The sequence below is a fragment of the Ranitomeya imitator genome, chromosome 5 (genome assembly GCF_032444005.1).
Source record: "Ranitomeya imitator isolate aRanImi1 chromosome 5, aRanImi1.pri, whole genome shotgun sequence".
Classification (NCBI taxonomy): domain Eukaryota; kingdom Metazoa; phylum Chordata; class Amphibia; order Anura; family Dendrobatidae; genus Ranitomeya; species Ranitomeya imitator.
Window position 1 is genome coordinate 164,070,878 of NC_091286.1, and position 13,537 is coordinate 164,084,414.

The following is a 13,537-nucleotide window of genomic DNA, read 5'->3' on the forward strand; positions in this document are numbered from 1 at the left end:
CAATTCCCGCAGCCCACATAGGAAGCTCCAAAATTGGAGGCACCATGGAGTTGGCTAACCCGACCGCAACACGACGGGGCAACGTATTGGCGTCTATGTGACCTTGACACTACCCAGAACCAGCTGACGGTGCTGGACCCAGGCGGGGCACGAGGGAGTACCCGTGACAAAGACACTGCCGAGAACCAGCTGACGGTACTGGAACCAGGATGCATTGCCCAAGTGTGCAAGAGCCAATGGCACCGAGGACCAGCTGACGGTGCTGGAACCCGGTTACAAAGCTGTAGGTACCCACGCTTAAAAGCACTGCCAAGGACCGCCTGGCGTTGGCGGAACTCAGATACCCAGAAGGAGGCACCTAAGCCAAAGGCTCTGCCTGGAACCAGCTGACGGTGCTGGACCCAGGCTGGGCACGAGGGAGTACCCGTGACAAAGACACTGCCGAGAACCAGCTGACGGTACTGGAACACGGATGCGTTGCCCAAGTGTGCAAGAGCCAATGGCACCGAGGACCAGCTGACAGTGCTGGAACCCGGTTACACAACTGTAGGTACCCGCGCTTAAAAGCACTACCAAGGACCACCTGGTAGGGTTGAGCGAAATGGATCGTTCATTTTCAAAAGTCGCCGACTTTTGGCACAGTCGGGTTTCACGAAACCCGACTCGATCCCTGTGTGTGGTCGGCCATGCGGTACGCGACTTTCGCGCCAAAGTCGCATTTCAATGACGCTAAAAGCGCCATTTCTCAGCCAATGAAGGTGGACGCAAAGTGTGGGCAGCGTGATGATATAGGTCCTTGTCCCCACCATCTTAGAGAAGGGCATTGCAGTGATTGGCTTGCTGTCTGTAGCGTCACAGGGGCTATAAAGAGGCGTTCCCGCCGACCGCCATCTTACTGCTGCTGATCTGAGCATAGGGAGAGGTTGCTGCCGCTTCGTCAGAAGCAGGGATAGCGTCAGGCAGGGTCCATTAACCACCAAACCGCTTGTGCTGGAGCGATTTCCACTGTCCAACACCACCTTCGGTGTGCAGGGACAGTGGAAGCTACATTTTTTTTCCCTCAGCGCTGTAGCTCATTGGGCTGCCCTAGAAGGCTCCCTGATAGCTGCATTGCTGTGTGTACGCCGCTGTGCAAACCAACTGCTTTTTTCAAAGCACAAATCCTTTTTTGTTTGTCCACACTTTTGATGTAATTTGTGCAGCAGTCCACTCCTTCTTATTGCTGCCTGCCATACCTGGCTGAGATTACTGCAGGGAGATAGTAATCGTAGGACAGTCCCTTTTGTTTTTTTTAATTCTCCCTAAAAAAATAAGTTGTGGGACATTAAGATTGGCATTTCTGCTAGAGTGCCAGTCCTGTGCGTGCCATCTCTCTTAAATAGTGGGCCATAAAAAGCCTTTGTTAGGACTGGCGGAACGCACCAAGAAAGATGTAATAGATGCGTTCGCAGTCCGGGATCCACCGTGCAGGTGAAAGCCTGCTGCTAGTAAATGGCAGCGTAATATGGCGGTGGCAGTGAACCCGGTAAAGCCACAGGTCCGCAATACTGCACTAAAGAGTGCAAGCAAGGAGTCAGCGAACACAACCCCAAGACTCAGGATTGAAGTCCGATTAGACCACTTGCTGGCACAACACCGCAACTGGGTGTGTTAGGCAACTCTTATAATTAGAGCACCGAAGTGCGAACTGTGCCGTGCTGGCAGACACCACTAAGCACCCAGACGTGGGTCAGGAAGCGCACTACTGGCACGTGGCGCCGCACTGGCGGTCACCGCAATAGACGCTGATAAGTGTGTGACACGTTGAGTGGTTAGTCGGGCGCTAGATAGCAGCCATACTCCATACGCGAACAGTCATACAATAGGGTAGGGGTATTTAATGAACGACTTGCACTCACAACAAACACACGTATACAATTGTACACTAGCGCATGGCCGTGCGGTCATGCGAAGCTTATATAGCTGTAGTACTTTCAGGACCTTCCAATAAAGGACCAATGGGCAGCTGCCACAGAAATTAGCCCTTTCAGGACCTGCCAGGAGGACCAATGGGAACCACTGCAGCATCTGAGCATGTGACCCTTGATCTCCAACAGGAGATCTAACCCTGGGCAGGCTCAGAAAGGAAAAAGGAGGACTTAGTCCCAAAAGCGTCCGCTCGCTGCTGCGCAGCACTGGCTTTAATGGCAAAAGATGGAGAAGCAACAGCAAGCCTAAGCACAGAGTGAGACTGAGCCAGACGCAAGGACCGACGTCTCTGCTGAGCAGGTTTACCTGCGGCAGGAGAGGAATGGGAGACCACAGCAGAAGCGGCCCGAGATTCCCCCTGTGCAGAAGCGGGAACTCAACCCCTAACTCGGGCCCCCTTAGGGCCCCCCCCTCCTTGGGCCTCGCCACGCTCGAAGGCAGCAATGAGCTGCGGAGCCCGAATGTGCTCAGCAGGCTCTCAGGATCTATCCTCAGGACCGTAACCCCTCCAGTCCACCAAATAAAATTTTTTGCCACGAACCACCTTGTACCCCAAGATAGCGTTCACCTCGTAATCGTCCGTAGACGAACCCGACGTCCCAGTAGATGACTCAGAAAACTGGGACATGTACACGGGCTTAAGGAGGGACACATGAAAGGTGTCGGTGATACCTTGGCGTGGAGGAAGGGCTAGACGGTAAACCACAGGATTAACCTGTTCGAGGACCTTAAAAGGACCTAAATAGCGAGGTGCGAACTTAGTAGACTCAACTCGCAGCCTGATGTTACGGGCGGAGAGCCACACTAAGTCGCCAGGAGCAAAGGTTGGAGCGGGGCGCCGATGTGCGTCGGCGGAGGACCTCATTCTCTCCTTGGAAGCCCGAATGGCATCCTGAGTGCGATCCCAAATGTCCTGTGCCTCCACAGCCCAGTCTGCCACCCTGGAATCGGCGGAAGACACGGGCATGGGCACAGGTACCTGCGGATGCTTACCATAGTTAAGGAGGAATGGGGTCTGTCCAGTGGAGTCAGCTACAGCATTGTTCAGAGCAAACTCCGCCCACGGTAGCAAAGATGCCCAGTCATCTTGCCTAGCAGAGACAAAATGTCGCAGATATGTGACCAAGGTCTGGTTGGCTCTCTCCACCAACCCATTCGTCTCGGGATGATATGCCGAAGAGAGATTTAACTCAATACTGAGAAGATGACAAAGCTCTCTCCAGAACCGAGACACAAACTGGGGACCCCGATCACTGACAATTTTGTCTGGCATACTGTGAAGGCGGAAGATGTGTTTAATAAACAACGCTGCCAAGGCCCGTGCAGAAGGTAGCCGAGGAAGCGGCACCAAATGCACCATTTTAGAAAAATGGTCGGTGATTACCCAAATGATGGTACAGCCACGAGACTTGGGCAAACCCACCACAAAGTCCATCCCGACCATCTCCCAGGGCCTGTCTGCGACCGGCAGAGGGTATAACAAACCAGCTGGCCGTTGACGGAGAGACTTAGTTTTGGCACAAGAGACACATGCCCGAATGTAGTCTCCGACGTCACGAACCATATGTGGCCACCAGTACATTCTCGCCAGCAACTCAGATGTCCTCTTTGCCCCAAAGTGTCCACCCACTCTGGACGAATGAGCCCAAGAGAGAACCTCCGGTCGCAAATTGATGGGAACAAAAGTCTTGCCCGGAGGCACAGACTCAAGCGAAACCGGAGCTACGGTTCTCAGACTCTCCGAAGGGACAATAAGCCGAGGCTCCTCCTCCTCCTCCTCAGTAGACACAACGGAGCGAGAGAGAGCATCAGCACGAATGTTCTTCTCCCCGGCGAGATAATGTAGAGTGAAGTGGAACCGGGAGAAAAACAAGGACCATCTGGCCTGACGAGAATTCAGCCGCTGTGCTGTACGCAAATAGACCAAATTTTTGTGGTCCGTGAAGACTTGGAATGGAAACCGAGCACCCTCCAAAACATGTCTCCACTCCGAAAAGGCCAACTTCATTGCTAGCAACTCCCTAACCCCGATGGAGTAATTTCTCTCCGCTGGTGTGAAGGTCTTTGAGAAGAAGAAGCATGGATGCTTCCGACCTTGAGCATCCTTTTGATAGAGAACTGCTCCAGCACCAACGGATGAGGCATCCACCTCCATAAGGAATGGCTTATCTACATCGGGACGATGTAAGATGGGAGCGCTAGCAAAATGGGACTTTATAGAAGTGAAGGCCTTGGAGACCTCTTCCGACCACAATTTGGGATTCGCTCCCTTCTTGGTGAGGGATACCAAGGGAGCTACCAAAGTGGAGAAGTGGGGGATGAACTGGCGATAGTAATTTATGAACCCCATAAAGCGCTGCACCGCTTTAAGAGAATGGGGTTCTTGCCAGTCCATCACAGCCTGTAGTTTGGCAGGATCCATAGCCAATCCCTGGGCCGAGATGATATAGCCCAGGAAAGGTAAAGACTCCTGCTCAAACACACACTTCTCCAACTTTGCATAAAGAGAATTCGCCCGTAAGAGTTCGAAGACTCTGCCAACATCTCTCCGGTGGGAGTCAATATCTGGAGAGAAGATGAGAATATCATCCAGATAGACTATAACCGAGGTGGAAAGCATATCCCGGAAGATATCGTTGACAATGTCCTGAAAAACGGCTGGGGCATTACAGAGCCCGAAGGGCATCACCAGGTACTCATAGTGCCCATCCCTGGTATTGAAAGCTGTTTTCCATTCGTCCCCCTCACGGATGCGAATCAGGTTGTAGGCACCCCGCAGATCTAGTTTGGTGAATATCTTTGCTCCCTTTAGCCTGTCAAAGAGCTCCGATATCAGGGGCAACGGGTACTTATTTTTAATGGTGATAGCATTGAGACCCCTGTAATCGATGCAAGGACGTAATTCCCTGTTCTTCTTCTGTACGAAGAAGAATCCCGCCCCTGCAGGAAACAACGACTTCCTAATGAACCCTCTTGCCAAATTCTCCTGGATGTATTGAGACATAGCCTCCGTCTCAGGGAGAGAGAGGGGATATACCCTTCCCCGAGGAGGTTCAGCTCCAGGCAAGAGGTCAATAGGACAGTCATAGGGGCGATGAGGTGGTAGAGTCTCTGCTGCCTTTTTAGAGAATACATCTGCATAGCACCAATAGCACCTTGGAAGAGATGAAAGGTCTGCGGGTACCTCGGTAGTAGAGACCTGTACACACTCACTCACACACCTGCCCATACAAGACTTACTCCAACCCAATATTCTCCCTGAGGACCACTCAATATGTGGGGAGTGGTAACGGAGCCCATTCCCTTGGGAAGGACTAGAAGGGAAATAATCTCCTGGTGGGAAGGGGACATGGACAACGAGAATGGAACAGTCTGGTGTGTGATTTGTTGTGGAAGTGTCGACCCATTCACAACTCTAACAGTTACAGGTTTGGCGAGCATAACAAGTGGTACAGCGTGGCGCAGAGCAAAAGCAGAGGACATGAAATTTCCCTCTGCTCCTGAGTCCACACAAAGCTCGACTGTTAAAGTGGATGAGTCAAACGGGATTGTCCCTTTAAAGGACAGTTTGGAGGAAAAAGGCGCTGTGTCTAGTGAACCTCCCCCTAAGGTTACTAGATGCGATCGTTTTCCCGACCGCCGTGGACATTTATTAGTGTAATGTCCTCGTTGGTGACAATTTTTACAAACCATGGGTACTCGAGCGGCCTGAGACTTAGGTCCCGCTCGAGAAACCTCCATGGGCTCATGGGAGTCGGACGCCAAAACGGAAGATTCAAGAGGTCTGGCGAAGGTGGGAGCCAGTCTAAACCTCTGCCTACACTGGGTCTGCTCTAACCTTCGTTCGTGAAAACGGAGGTTGATGCGGGTAGATAGAGAAATAAGCTCCTCCAGTGTGGCGGGTATCTCCCTGGTGGCTAAGGCGTCCTTCACGTGGTCTGCCAGTCCCCTCCAGGACACCGGAATTAGAACTTTATCTGACCACTCTAACTCCGAGGCTAGAGTCCGGAACTGGATGGCAAACTGGCTGACCACGGACGAGCCCTGAGTGATTGTCAATAACTGGAGCGTGGTAACGTGTGTAATACGGGGTCCCAAAAAGACCTGCTTCAGAGCGTCCAGAAAGAGCGGAGCACTCTGTATCACACGGTCATCACGCTCCCAAAGTGGCGTTGCCCACTCCAACGCCCTGCCTGACAAGAGAGATAAAATAAATCCCACTTTCGCCCGTTCCGTAGGGAAACGCGCCGCCAGGAGCTCGAGGTGTATGGAGCACTGGCTTACGAATCCGCGACATTGTTTACTGTCACCAGCAAACTTGTCAGGAAGCGGGAGACGGGATAAAGTCAGGGCAGAGGTGGCAGCGGACAAACTGGCTGCGGCTACACTTGCAGCCTGAACAGCGACAGCAGTGACATCCACAGCTGAGGTTGAACGCTCTAGAGCCGCCAACCTTCCCTCCAGCTGCTGGATGTACCGCTGTAAACGCTGATCGTCTGCCATTTACTAGCCAGACCCTGGCGCTAGTGTTCTGTTAGGACTGGCGGAACGCACCAAGAAAGATGTAATAGATGCGCTCGCAGTCCGGGGTCCACCGTGCAGGTGAAAACCTGCTGCTAGTAAATGGCAGCATAATATGGCGGTGGAAGTGAACCCGGTAAAGCCACAGGTCCGCAATACCGCACTAAAGAGTGCAAGCAAGGAGTAAGCGAACACAACCCCAAGACTCAGGATTGAAGTCCGATTAGACCACTTGCTAACACAACAACACAACTGGGTGTGTTAGGCAACTCTTATAATTAGAGCACCGAAGTGCGAACTGTGCCGTGCTGGCAGACACCACTAAGCACCCAGACGTGGGTCAGGAAGCGCACTACTGGTGCGTGGCGCCGCACTGGCGGTCACAGCAATAGACGCTGATACGTGTGTGACACGTTGAGTGGTTAGTCGGGCGCTAGATAGCAGCCATACTCCATACGCGAACAGTCATACAATAGGGTAGGGGTATTTAATGAACGACTTGCACTCACAACAAACACACGTATACAATTGTACACTAGCGCATGGCCATGCGGTCATGCGAAGCTTATATAGCTGTAGTACTTTCAGGACCTTCCAATAAAGGACCAATGGGCAGCTGCCACAGAAGTTAGCCCTTTCAGGACCTGCCAGGAGGACCAATGGGAACCACTGCAGCATCTGAGCATGTGACCCTTGATCTCCAACAGGAGATCTAACCCTGGGCATGCTCAGAAGGGAAAAAGGAGGACTTAGTCCCAAAAGCGTCCGCTCGCTGCTGCGCAGCACTGGCTTTAATGGCAAAAGCTGGAGAAGCAACAGCAAGCCTAAGCACAGAGTGAGACTGAGCCAGACGCAAGGACCGATGTCTCTGCAGAGCAGGTTTACCTGCGGCAGGAGAGGAATGGGAGACCGCAGCAGAAGCGGCCCGAGATTCCCCTGTGCAGAAGCGGGAACTCGACCCCTAACAGCATTTTATTTATTTTTTTTTTAATTTGGTATCTAAATTCTCCCTGAAAAAATTAAAAAAACGTGGGAGATTAATATTTGCCTTTCTGCTTGTCTGCCAGTCCTGAGTGTGCCATCTCTCTTAAATAGTGGGCCATAGAAAGCCTAGTTTTTTTTTTTTAAATTTGGTATCTAAATTCTCCCTGAAAAATTAAAAAAAAACGTGGGAGATTAATATTGGCCTTTCTGCTTGTCTGCCAGTCCTGAGTGTGCCATCTCTCTTAAATAGTGTGCCATAGAAAGCCTATTTTTTTTTTTTTTTTAAAATTTGGTATCCTAATTCTCCCTGAAAAAATTAAAAAAAACGTGGGAGATTAATATTGGCCTTTCTGCTTGTCTGCCAGTCCTGAGTGTGCCATCTCTCTTAAATAGTGGGCCATAGAAAGCCTAGTGTTTTTTTATTCTTTTTAAATTTGGTATCTAAATTCTCCCTGAAAAAATAAAAAAAACGCGGGAGATTAATATTGGCCTTTCTGCTTGTCTGCCAGTCCTGAGTGTGCCATCTCTCTTAAATAGTGGGCCATAGAAAGCCTAGTGTTTTTTTATTTTTTTAAATTTGGTATCTAAATTCTCCCTGAAAAAATAAAAAAAAACGTGGGAGATTAAAATTGGCCTGCTTGTCTGCCAGTCCTGTTATGACCTGGTGGTCAGGACAATAATGGACCTGGTGGTTAAGAGCACACGGAATGACCTGATAGTTACTGATAATAAAGGACGAGCTCTGGGACGTGGGAACTCTGCTGACCGCAATCCCTAATCCTATCAAACACACTAGAAATAGCCGTGGATTGCGCCTAACGCTCCCTATGCAACTCGGCACAGCCTAAGGAACTAGCTAGCCCTGAAGATAGAAAAATAAAGCCTACTTTGCCTCAGAGAAATTCCCCAAAGGCAAAGGCAGCCCCCCACATATAATGACTGTGAGTAAAGATGAAAATACAAACACAGAGATGAAATAGATTTAGCAAAGTGAGGCCCGACTTACTGAACAGACCGAGGATAGGAAAGGTTACTTTGCGGTCAGCACAAAAACCTACAAAAAGACCACGCAGAGGGCGCAAAAAAGACCGAGGCGCTCACTCTGTGTCCCAGAGCTTCTAGCAAGCAAGACAACAATAAAAATAGCAAGCTGGACAGAAAAATAGCAAACCAAAGAAATACAAGCTGGAACTTAGCTTCTGCTGGGAAGACAGGTCACAAGAACGATCCAGGAGTGAACTAGACCAATACTGGAACATTGACAGGTGGCATGGAGCAAAGATCTAAGTGGAGTTAAATAGAGCAGCCAGCTAACGAATTAACCTTGTCACCTGTGGAAGGAAACTCAGAAACACCCACCAGAGGAAGTCCATGGACAGAACCAGCCGAAGTACCATTCATGACCACAGGAGGGAGCCCGACAACCGAATTCACAACAGTACCCCCCCCTTGAGGTGGGGTCACTGAACCCTCACCAGAGCCCCCAGGCCGACCAGGATGAGCCAAATGAAAGGCACGAACCAGATCGGCAGCATGAACATCAGAGGCAAAAACCCAGGAATTATCTACCTGACCATAACCCTTCCACTTGACCAGGTACTGGAGTTTCCGTCTCGAAACACGAGAATCCAAAATCTTCTCCACCACATACTCCAACTCCCCCTCAACCAACACCGGGGCAGGAGGATCAACGGATGGAACCACAGGCGCCACGTATCTCCGCAATAACGACCTATGGAACACATTATGGATGGCAAAAGAAGAAGGAAGGGCCAAACGAAATGACACAGGATTGATAACCTCAGAAATCTTATACGGACCAATGAAACGAGGCTTAAACTTAGGAGAGGAAACCTTCATAGGAACATAACGAGACGACAACCAAACCAAATCCCCAACACAAAGTCGGGGACCCACACAGCGCCGGCGGTTAGCGAAACGTTGAGCCTTCTCCTGGGACAATGTCAAATTGTCCACCACATGAGTCCAAATTTGCTGCAACCTATCCACCACAGTATCTACACCAGGACAGTCCGAAGACTCAACCTGCCCTGAAGAGAAACGAGGATGGAAACCAGAATTGCAGAAAAACGGCGAAACCAAAGTAGCCGAGCTGGCCCGATTATTAAGGGCGAACTCAGCCAACGGCAAAAAGGATACCCAATCATCCTGATCAGCAGAAACAAAGCATCTCAGATATGTTTCCAAAGTTTGATTAGTTCATTCGGTTTGGCCATTTGTCTGAGGATGGAAAGCCGAGGAAAAAGACAAATCAATGCCCATCCTAGCACAAAAGGATCGCCAAAACCTCGAAACAAACTGGGAACCTCTGTCAGAAATGATGTTCTCCGGGATACCATGTGAACGAACCACATGCTGGAAAAATAATAGCACCAAATCAGAGGAGGAAGGCAATTTAGACAAAGGTACCAAATGGACCATCTTAGAAAAGCGATCACAAACCACCCAAATGACCGACATCTTTTGAGAGACGGGGAGATCCGAAATAAAATCCATAGAAATATGCATCTAGGGCCTCTTCGGGACCGGCAAGGGCAAAAGCAACCCACTGGCACGAGAACAGCAGGGCTTAGCCCGAGCACAAGTCCCACAGGACTGCACAAAAGAACGCACATCCCGTGACAAAGACGGCCACCAGAAGGATCTAGCCACCAAATCTCTGGTACCAAAGATTCCAGGATGCCTAGCCAACACTGAACAATGAATCTCAGAGATAACTCTACTAGTCCATCTATCAGGGACAAACAGTTTCTCCGCTGGGCAACGGTCAGGTCTATCAGCCTGAAATTTTTGCAGCACCCGCCGCAAATCAGGGGAGATGGCAGACAAAATTACCCCCTCTTTGAGAATACCCGCCGGCTCAGGAACACCCGGAGAGTCAGGCACAAAACTCCTTGACAGGGCATCAGCCTTCACATTCTTAGAGCCCGGAAGGTACGAAACCACAAAATCAAAATGGGAAAAAAATAACGACCATCGAGCCTGTCTCGGATTCAACCGTTTGGCAGACTCAAGATAAGTCAAATTCTTGTGATCTGTCAAGACCACCACGCGATGCTTGGCTCCTTCCAGCCAATGACGCCACTCCTCGAATGCCCACTTCATGGCCAGCAACTCACGATTACCAACATCATAGTTACGCTCAGCAGGCGAAAACTTTCTAGAAAAGAAAGCACATGGCTTCATCACCGAGCCATCAGAACTTCTTTGCGACAAAACAGCCCCTGCTCCAATCTCAGAAGCATCAACCTCAACCTGAAACGGGAGCGAAACATCTGGCTGGCACAACAGAGGGGCAGAAGAAAAACGACGCTTCAACTCCTGAAAAGCCTCTACAGCTGCAGAAGACCAATTGACCACATCAGCACCCTTCTTGGTCAAATCAGTCAACGGTTTAGCAACAGTAGAAAAATTAGCGATGAAGCGCCGATAAAAATTAGCAAAGCCCAGGAACTTTTGCAGGCTCTTCACAGATGTCGGCTGAGTCCAATCGTAAATGGCCTGGACTTTAACAGGGTCCATCTCGATAGTAGAAGGGGAAAAAATGAAACCCAAAAATGAAACCTTCTGAACTCCAAAGAGACACTTTGACCCCTTCACAAACAAGGAATTCGCACGAAGGACCTGGAACACCATTCTGACCTGCTTCACATGAGACTCCCAATCATCCGAAAAGACCAAAATATCATCCAAATACACAATCAGGAATTTATCCAGGTACTCTCGGAAGATGTCATGCATAAAGGACTGAAATACTGATGGAGCATTGGAAAGCCCGAATGGCATAACCAGGTACTCAAAATGGCCCTCGGGCGTATTAAATGCTGTTTTCCATTCATCGCCTTGTTTAATACGCACAAGATTATACGCCCCTCGAAGATCTACCTTGGTGAACCAACTAGCCCCTTTAATACGAGCAAACAAATCAGACAGCAACGGCAAAGGATACTGAAATTTGACTGTTATTTTATTAAGAAGGCGGTAATCAATACAAGGTCTCAAAGAACCATCCTTCTTGGCCACAAAAAAAAACCCTGCTCCTAACGGTGATGACGACTGTCGAATATGGCCTTTCTCCAACGAGTCCTTTATATAACTTCGCATAGCGGCGTGTTCTGGCACAGATAAATTGAACAATCGGCCCTTAGGAAACTTACTACCAGGAATCAAATTAATTGCACAATTGCAATCCCTATGAGGAGGTAGGGCACTGGCTTTGGGCTCATCAAATACATCCCGATAATCCGACAAAAACTCTGGAACTTCAGAAGGAGTGGAAGACGAAATAGACAAAAATGGAACATCACCATGTACCCCCTGGCAACCCCAGCTGGACACTGACATAGATTTCCAGTCCAATATTGGATTATGAACCTGTAGCCATGGCAACCCCAAAACGACCACATCATGCAGATTATGCAACACGAGAAAGCGGATATCCTCCTGATGTGCAGGAGCCATGCACATGGTCAATTGGGTCCAGTACTGAGGCTTATTCTTGGCCAAAGGCGTAGCATCAATTCCTCTCAATGGAATAGGATACTGCAAGGGCTCCAAGAAAAAACCACAGCGCCTAGCATACTCCAAGTCCATCAAATTCAGGCAGCGCCTGAATCCACAAATGCCATAACAGAATAGGATGACAAAGAGCAAATCAGAGTAACAGACAATAGAAATTTAGACTGTACCATACCAATGGTGGCAGACCTAGCGAACCGCTTAGTGCACTTAGGACAATCGGAGATAGCATGAGTGGAATCACCACAGTAAAAACATAGCCCATTCCGACGTCTGTGTTCTTGCCGTTCAGCTCTGGTCAAAGTCCTATCACATTGCATAGGCTCAGGTCTATGCTCAGATAGTACCGCCAAATGGTGCACAGCTTTACGCTCACGCAAGCGTCGATCGATCTGAATGGCCAAGGACATAGACTCATTCAGACCAGCAGGCATGGGAAACCCCACCATGACATCCTTAAGGGCTTCAGAGAGACCCTTTCTGAAGATTGCTGCCAGGGCACATTCATTCCACTGAGTGAGCACAGACCACTTTCTAAACTTCTGACAATATATCTCCGCTTCATCCTGACCCTGACACAGAGCCAGCAAGATTTTCTCTGCCTGATCCACTGAATTAGGTTCGTCATAAAGCAATCCAAGCGCCAGGAAAAACGCATCAACATCACGCAATGCCGGATCTCCTGGCGCAAGGGAAAATGCCCAGTCTTGAGGGTCACCACGTAACAAAGAAATAATGATCTTTACTTGTTGAACAGGGTCACCTGAGGAGCGAGGTTTCAAGGCAAGAAACAATTTACAATTATTTTTGAAATTCAAGAACTTAGATCTATCACCAAAAAACAAATCAGGAATTGGAATCCTAGGCTCTGACATCGGATTCTGAACCACAAAATCTTGAATGTTTTGTACCCTTGTAGTGAGATTATCCATCCAAGAGGACAGACCTTGAATGTCCATGTTTACACCAGTGTCCTGAACAACCCAGAGGTAAAGGGGAAAAGAGAGACAAAACACACTGCAAAGAAAAAAAAATGGTCTCAGAACTTCTCTTATCCCTCTATTGAGATGCATTAGTACTTTGGGCCACCTGTACTGTTATGACCTGGTGGTCAGGACAATAATGGACCTGGTGGTTAAGAGCGCACGGAATGACCTGATAGTTACTGATAATAAAGGACGAGCTCTGGGACGTGGGAACTCTGCTGACCGCAATCCCTAATCCTATCAAACACACTAGAAATAGCTGTGGATTGCGCCTAATGCTCCCTATGCAACTCGGCACAGCCTAAGGAACTAGCTAGCCCTGAAGATAGAAAAATAAAGCCTACCTTGCCTCAGAGAAATTCCCCAAAGGAAAAGGCAGCCCCCCACATATAATGACTGTGAGTAGAGATGAAAATACAAACACAGAGATGAAATAGATTTAGCAAAGTGAGGCCCGACTTACTGAACAGACCGAGGATAGGAAAGGTTACTTTGCGGTCAGCACAAAAACCTACAAAAAGACCACGCAGAGGGCGCAA